The 8,038-nt window shown below is 32.8% G+C and overlaps 2 pseudogenes; one reads left to right on the forward strand and one right to left on the reverse strand.

The window, feature by feature from the left end:
- The window catches only part of LOC105626971, an 11,651-nt pseudogene extending 6,929 nt beyond the window's left edge, over positions 1-4,722 (forward strand).
- A 277-nt stretch (positions 4,723-4,999) lies between these two features.
- LOC105626972 lies at positions 5,000-5,463 on the reverse strand (annotated as a pseudogene).
- Positions 5,464-8,038: the final 2,575 nt, after the last annotated feature.

Raw genomic sequence — 8,038 nt, forward strand, 5'->3', positions numbered from 1 at the left:
TGTTCGATACCGATCGCCTGTGATTGTTTCAGTCGGTTTTAACAGTTCATAATACACTACGCCAAGCTGGTCCCACTAAATACAGAGCATGACCTTCGACGACAAAATCACCGTTCTTGAAGCGTTGAAATCACTCACGACACGTTCTTTCATTAATAGCGGCCTCACCATAAGTATTTGAGAGCATTCGATGAGCTTCAGCCGCAGATTTCTTCATATTGAAGCAAAAAATTAAAACCTCCCGCAAATGACGAGAATTTGGCTCGTAAACTGACATTTTCAATCGAGAATAACTTTATGATGCAGACACAAATCGACTAATGTTTCTATGGGGTTATGTTGACAGATGCCCAAGTTTATTGTATGACGTCTATGATTTATTTATTTCGACCATTTACCGCTAAAGCCATCTATAGGAAAACGGCGGAAGCAAAGTTGTACACCTAATAATATTTATGAAGTCTTTTAGTTAACAGTCGTTTTTATGATATAATAATTAAACAATTACATACAATACATGAAAAATGGACTTAACTTAAAAACAGATACGGATTGCTTGCACTACTCATATGCTTTTTTATTATTAGATTTATTATTAGATTATTATTATTTTTATTATTAAAACAATATTGAGATTTGAATTGGTTATAGGTTGATTTTCTTATTATTATTTATTGTCATTGCTTGTTTAAAAGTTCCCTTATTACTTTGTAACGTTCAATTTCAAACGATGCATCAAGATGAACGATATTAACACGATATTAATTTGAGGAACGATTTGTTTTAATTTATATCTTATGAAAATTGTGAATTAATGTTTGTGAACTTCTTTGTTTCCTGTTGAGTCACGGTTATTTCTGATTTTTTAATTATTGAACTAACAGTAAAATTGTAATAATTTATTGTATATAATGTATTGATTACTGCATTTCTGTCAATCTGTGAGTGACTTACTTTCAACGAATATTATATTCTCCTTTTTCGCTGAAGATGACTCCAAACTGAGTCGAAACGTTCGATACAATAAATGAAGACAACCGCCAACACTTGAATATTATCTGCATTTCCTAACTCGTTCTTACATTAATGTTAGACATTAACTCTCATTAGCCTTGTTTTGAATTTCTAATTATTGTTTTTTTTATAATTAATGCAACCCATTTTTATATTTCAAATAAAAAAATTTATTAATTCTATTATTTGACGGCCATTTGACAGTCATTAACTAAATTTTATATTTATTTTGAATATGAAATCAAAAGATTATATAATATCGAGTTTGGATAAGATCATTATCGGATAAGACGATAAGTAATTAAGCTGCTGAAAATGATTTATCGAAATATTAATTATGTGTGATCGATGATGTATTTATGCCTAATGTGCACGCAGGAATAAATTAACGCTCGAACTTTATTGATAAATTTTATACCGTCTTTTTTAATCGATTTCAATTAATTGATTCGAACTTTGAATTGAAAAGAATCACTGCATCAATTAACTTAATTCGTGATTAACTTATCAAGCGACTCTATTATTATGTTAATGTGTGAATAATATTTGTGGCTGATAATATTTGCTCGGGATATATACATACATGCTTTATCCTTGGGAATAAATTTATTTTTCAGAATTAATACTATTGTACATTTATTGAAATATTTTCTGATTTTATTATAAAAAATTGCTTTTGAAAAGCACATATCACTAGAAATGCGATTTGTAGAAAAATTGAATTATCTGATTAGTAATAAGGCTCATAAATTTCAGAAAAACAAAGAAAAAAGAGAGCTACGAGTCAAAAATTATTATATAAAAACAGAACAGGATAAGTAGAAAGTACAAAAAGGAAAATATTTTAAGTTGAAATTTTAAATAAAAATATTATTATATGTGAATCTTTCATCAATTAAGTCGAATACATATCATACATATCGAATCATTATTTTTCCTACAAGTTTTGATTTTAAGGTACACGAATAATTCCAATTGTTATTCGAAAATATATTATTTGACTTATACAGATAATTAATTGAACTATTTATATCACCGAAGTATATTAAGGGGAAAAAAGAGAAAAGGATTTTCGGGAATTATCAGCATAGAGCGTACTGTCTGCGCATTTTATTTACTCAACTGCATCAACTACCATAATTGAGTTTGATGTTTACTAATGCGGTAAAGAATCCACACGATGAACTCTTGTGTTCTCGTATTCTCAAGATTCTGGGGTTGTCGAATGAGTGATATTATTATCAAAATATCTCTCTCTATTTTCCTATATATTTTAAATATTATATCCTATATATTTTAAATATTAATCGCAATAAAATGAAGTGTAGATATTATTGTAGTGCATCTTCTACGAAATACGCAACATTTGTGATTGTGAAAGTATCCACTCTTGACCAATATGTATGTTGTTTAATTTAAGAAGATGTTATAATGAAATTAAATTTAGCAATTAAAAGGTTACACTATCTTTAATCTAATTATAAATTACTTTGAGAAATATTTTTCTCAGAAAATAATGGAAAAACAATGAAAATAAAACAAAGTTTGTTTTAAAGCATTTGCGGTATAATTTGCAATATAATTCATTCGGGATAAAAATTTTACATTTATTATAATTTTTCTTTTAACACAATTGTGACACGTTTCACTAATTGCCCTATTGTCAAATCGTTGTGGGATCACTCAATTGGAATAAGTATAAGAAATCAAATTTTTTTTTTACATATTTACTAAAAGAATACTAACGGATACTTTCAAAATATTGATTTTTATGAAAATGACAAATATTTGAAAAAAAAAGTTTTGCGACTAAAAATGAGCGACTTTTTTTCAAACATTCTTTATTTGTATATAAAAATTAATATTTCGAGGTATTCATATGTACCTCTTTAATAAATATTATGTGAAAAAAAAAATTTTGTTTTTTGCTTCCAGTCGAACAAAATGGTAGATCTTTGCAACCGATTTGATAAAAGGCAATCAGTAAAATGGTTCCATAATTTTGTAAAAAAAAAAAAGAAGATTAATATACGATTTTGTTCCTAAAGGATTGAACTGTGCAAGTCTTAAAATAAACTTTTCATTACTTCTTCCATTGTTTAGTAAAAAATATTCCTAAAGTTGTTTATGATTTTTAGACTCTCAAAATGGTATTACCTTTTGTTAAATTATTAAATTTAATTTTATTGCAATATTGATTGGGAAATGTTCACAATTTATTTATATTAATTATCTGTATAAACACAATTAATTATCTGTATAAGTCAAATAATATATTTTCGAATAACAATTGGAATTATTCGTGTACCTTAAAATCAAAAATTGTAGGAAAAATAATGATTCGATATGTATGATATGTATTCGACTTAATCGATGAAAGATTCACATTAAAAAAAACATGTTTAATGATGTTGCGTTTATAAATACGCTTCATATCGATCAATATTTTGTATAAAATGTTTCTTTCTAATTATCACATCCGCATTTAAAATTCTGTTAATGAACAAAATTTCGAAAACGAAATTAATAAGATTAATACAATAATAAAATAAATTTTTTTTAATGTGAATCTTTCATCGATTAAATCGAATACATATCATACATATCGAATCATTATTTTTCCTACAATTTTTGATTTTAAGGTACACGAATAATTCCAATTGTTATTCGAAAATATATTATTTGACTTATACAGATAATTAATTGTATTTATACAGATAATTAATATAAATAAATTGTGAACATTTCCCAATCAATATTGCAATAAAATAAATAAAGACGATATAACTTTGTAGTGCACAATTGAAAGCCTTCATATGTTGTATAATTTTTAAATAATTCTTCATTTGCTTATTGAAAAGTGAATCAGTTTTTTTTCCTACAGTTATTGAAAATTATACATACGAATAATTTTAAAAAATAATATAAAAATATATTTGACCTAATATATATGTTTACTATTAATTAGAGTATTTATTTCCGATTTCACGCGCCCGATCATGTCAATTTCTTGCGAATCGAATTCATTCACCGCGGTACACGAATGGAAAATCATAAACAATTAATCTCTCGTCAACTATCGTATTTTATAATAACACGATTTATAATGTTCTGTATTTATTAATGGAAAGAGTATATAATTTATTAAAATTTATATGTTCCACACGGATACGAGCTCATGCTTATGTTGCTACCGGTTGCGTCAGGCCGCCGACCGTTGGCGTGATCGCGTGGCTAATCTGCTGTGGCTAAATGACTTAGGTTTAATGTAATAAGAAATTGATCTAGGTCGTAATTTTTGCGCGGAAATCCTCGACGAAAATTCGTAGATCGCATCTCTTCAGAGGAGAAAAACTCACCCGATACTTTGAGCCATAAACTAATTCCGCTATAGAAATGCCTAGATCTTCTTTAAAACAAGTTCTTATCCGAATAATACTGGCAGTGTATAAGTCCATTGAGTTTCACTGAGGCACATTAATGCAGTTTTTAAAGAGCGATGCTATTAGATTCTGTGGTATACAGTTGTCAACGACATTGTTTAGAATCGATGAGTTTAATGCATCGAATGGCGCTTCGAATTGCGAGTTCTGATCAGTTGTGATCAGACGTGGAATTCCAAATCTGGCTATCCAGTATGTGAAAAACACTTCGCCACCATATCTACAGTACAATCTTGTAATGGAATGGGGTTCGGCCAACGAGTAAATCGGTCAAGTATTGTTAATAAATATTTGAAACTTTTGAATGAAAATAGAGGACCGACGATATCGATATGTACGTGCTTGAAACGGGTATTTGGTACTGGTATTTTGGTAGACGAAGTATGGTTATGCCGATTTTAGATTGCTGACATGTTAGACAAGTGCGGGCCCACTCTTTAATGTCTTCAGCTCATGGAGGGCCACAAATTTCTGTGCATTTGCCGGTGAGTTGCTCTGCCGCTTGGATGGAACATTTGATGCATCAAGTCGAAAACTCGTTTTCATAATGATCCAGGAATGTATAATCTTATCTCTTCTTCTGAAGTATCACAGTAAATATTGGATGCTATTTCCAATAAGGTACTAACTTTTCGAACTTCAAAGACATTGTAGATTGTTTCAGTTGCTGCAATTTGTCGTCCGAGACTTGAGCTTCTGCAATCTCTTGCATATCAAGACTAGTTGGCATCACGATAGTATTGATGCGAAATAATGCATCGGCTATAATGTTTTTAGCGTTTGAAACGTGACGTACATTGGTTGTGAACTCCGAAATGAAGTAGGTAATGGGTTTGACTTGGCGACATTTGATCCGATTTCCTCTTGAAAGTTTTGTCCCTATAGCATATATCGAAAATGTTTGATAACGCATAGATAGCTAATAATTCTCTATCATATGTGCTATGCTTTGCTTGTGTAGGCGTAAGCTTTCTTGAAAAGAAACTGAGTGGTTGTAAAAGTCCATTGCTGTTGTAATACCACACCGATTGCTTCGTCTGTTTATAATGAAAGTGTTGCCTTGCTATCTGCGAGCGAGGTTTAAGCGAGATGTTTTTTAACTCATTGAAAGGATTGTTTGAGCTTAGGAGTCCATTCTATTTTTGTTGTTGTGTTTACACCCGAGAGAGATTGCATTTAGCAATTGCGCTTGCATGCTTGCGAAGTCTTTGAGAAACCGGTTATAGAAATTGAGCATTCCTAAGAAACGTCGAAATTGTCCTTTGACTGTGTCCTTTGACTTAGCTGTTCCTGAAATTCAGCGATAACTTGGACTTTTTCGGGTAAGATTTGATGCCTTCAGTGTTGATTATATGTCTTAGAAAACTGACATTTTTCTGTCCGAACACACATTTATTCGGATTGATTGCTATACCATGCTGTTGAAGTCTGTCGAACATTTTTAGATGCTCCTTATGCTGTGTTTCCTGCAAAGCGATTAAAATGTCATCAATATAAGTAAAACAGAAGTCAAGTTCTGCAGTTACTCGGTCCATAAATCTTTGAAAAGTTGTGCTGCGTTATGAAGTCTGAATGTCATATAAGGGAATTCGAAAAGTCCGAACGGTGTAATGATTGCGGTTTTAGGAATATCCAATTCGCGGACTGGAATCTGTTGATATGCATACTAGATCTAAAGAAGTTTTGCCATACAAGAAATATCTTGCAAGAGAATTGAATGGAATTGGAGTAACGATCTGGCAAGGTTACCTCATTGAGTTTGCAGTAATCTCCACACGGACGCCAATCGCTATTCTTCTTCTGCATGAGATATAGAGGACTAGCCCAAGGGCTGGTTTACATAAGCCTTGTTGCATCATGTACTCAAACTTTTGTTTAGCTGCTTTGAGTTTTTCTGACAGAGTCGTCTGGCTTTGTTTGACGCGGGGACCCGTTGTTTCGATTACATGCTCCATGTGCGATTTGTTTGCACGTAATTTACGTCCTCGTTATTTCAGAAAACTTGCTTAGGATCTTCATGTATGGACAATCGCCGGCCAACGCTGTTAAAAGGAATAACTTTGTTGATAAGCTGAACAGAGACTTTAAGAAACGTGTTACCGTTGATTAAACGCTTGTGCCGTATGTCACAAGTAGGCAGCAAATTGAAACGTGCTAGAAAATCTGAGTCAATAATAAAAATCCACGCGATTATGAAAGATCATTGAAACACGACGGATCTCAAATCAAGCTGGAATAATTTTTGTCCATACGTAGGGATGATCGTTCCGTTTGCAGCATAGAATACCCAATCGCTAATGTGAAAATAGTTGGGATGAAAATAGTCGAAACATCCGCTCCAGTGTCCATCAAAAATTTGATGTCGGTGAAACGGTCTCTGACTATGAGGCGAGTTACCAAACTGCCGAGTTTAGCCTCTAGTTTTCCTGTTTCGCTGGCTTCCAATTGCAGGGTTGCATACACTTAGTATTTTTGCCGCTAAAGCATCGATGATACTAGCAGGGCTTGCTCTCCGATTGCGATCTTGAATGGTTTCTGCGAGAATTCCACGAGGCCTGTAACTTGTCACAATAAAGGAGTTTTCAATTTCTCCATCCGATCTAGAAGCGCGGACATTTGCGAATCTGCCGAATTGGCTTTTATCGGTGTAACTACTGCGAGCGTTAACGCCAGCGAGTAGGACATCTGTTATTCGGTCTGTTAGTTGCTAGGAGCTTTTCGAGTTCGTGTTTGGTAGCTGTTAATACAGCCTTGTTATGAACTGTTGTCAAGGCACTGTATTACATAATTGTATTTCATCTCATCTACAGTTATACCCGCGGTGAGTAATTGAGTTTTCATTTGTACAAACCATGTACATAGGTTTGGCTTCAATTCATTTTAGAACGGCATGGATCTGATTCCAATTCAAGCGCAAGCGCAAGTATACGCAACGATGCACACTTTCCTGATCTAAGAGAGGATCGCTTGAGCCACTAGTCATGTTTGCGGCTTGTTAGAACGCGCGCGTTAGGTTAAACGGAACGCAATGCAAATTTCACGTCAGGATCACCAATCAGTAGCTGTGTTGTGGCTGCTGTGTCCAATGTGGCGCCGAGCTTGTCTAAGCGCTGGCAATGACTAATTAATTAATAAATGACGAAGGAAAATTGGCGGGAAATCACTAAGTTCACAAACAAATGCTACTCACTTGTTTCTGACTCATAAGTCATAAGGCAGTTTAATATAAACTCAAATGAATATTTGAAACGTATGGATTAAAGGAGTAGAGACGTGCGCATGACGACTCGGATATTGGTATCATATTACTAGATTAAAATACGAGAAACTAAAAAAATCTACAATATAAGCGTTTATCTGCCGACGCGAGCAATTACCTAACGACATGAGCAATCGATGTCGATCTTGCAGTAAACATAAAGTGATTATTAATCTTATTGAATACTAATTAAAATCTATCACTGAGGCTAGCAAAAGGTCCACACGCAGAATGTGATGATATCAGAGAGAGAGAGAGAAAGAGAGAGAGAGAGAGAGAGAGAGAGAAGAAAGAAAATACAAAGAAAAAAACTAAGACTCGA

This window comes from Atta cephalotes, assembly GCF_000143395.1.
Source record: "Atta cephalotes unplaced genomic scaffold scaffold00007, whole genome shotgun sequence".
NCBI lineage: Eukaryota > Metazoa > Arthropoda > Insecta > Hymenoptera > Formicidae > Atta > Atta cephalotes.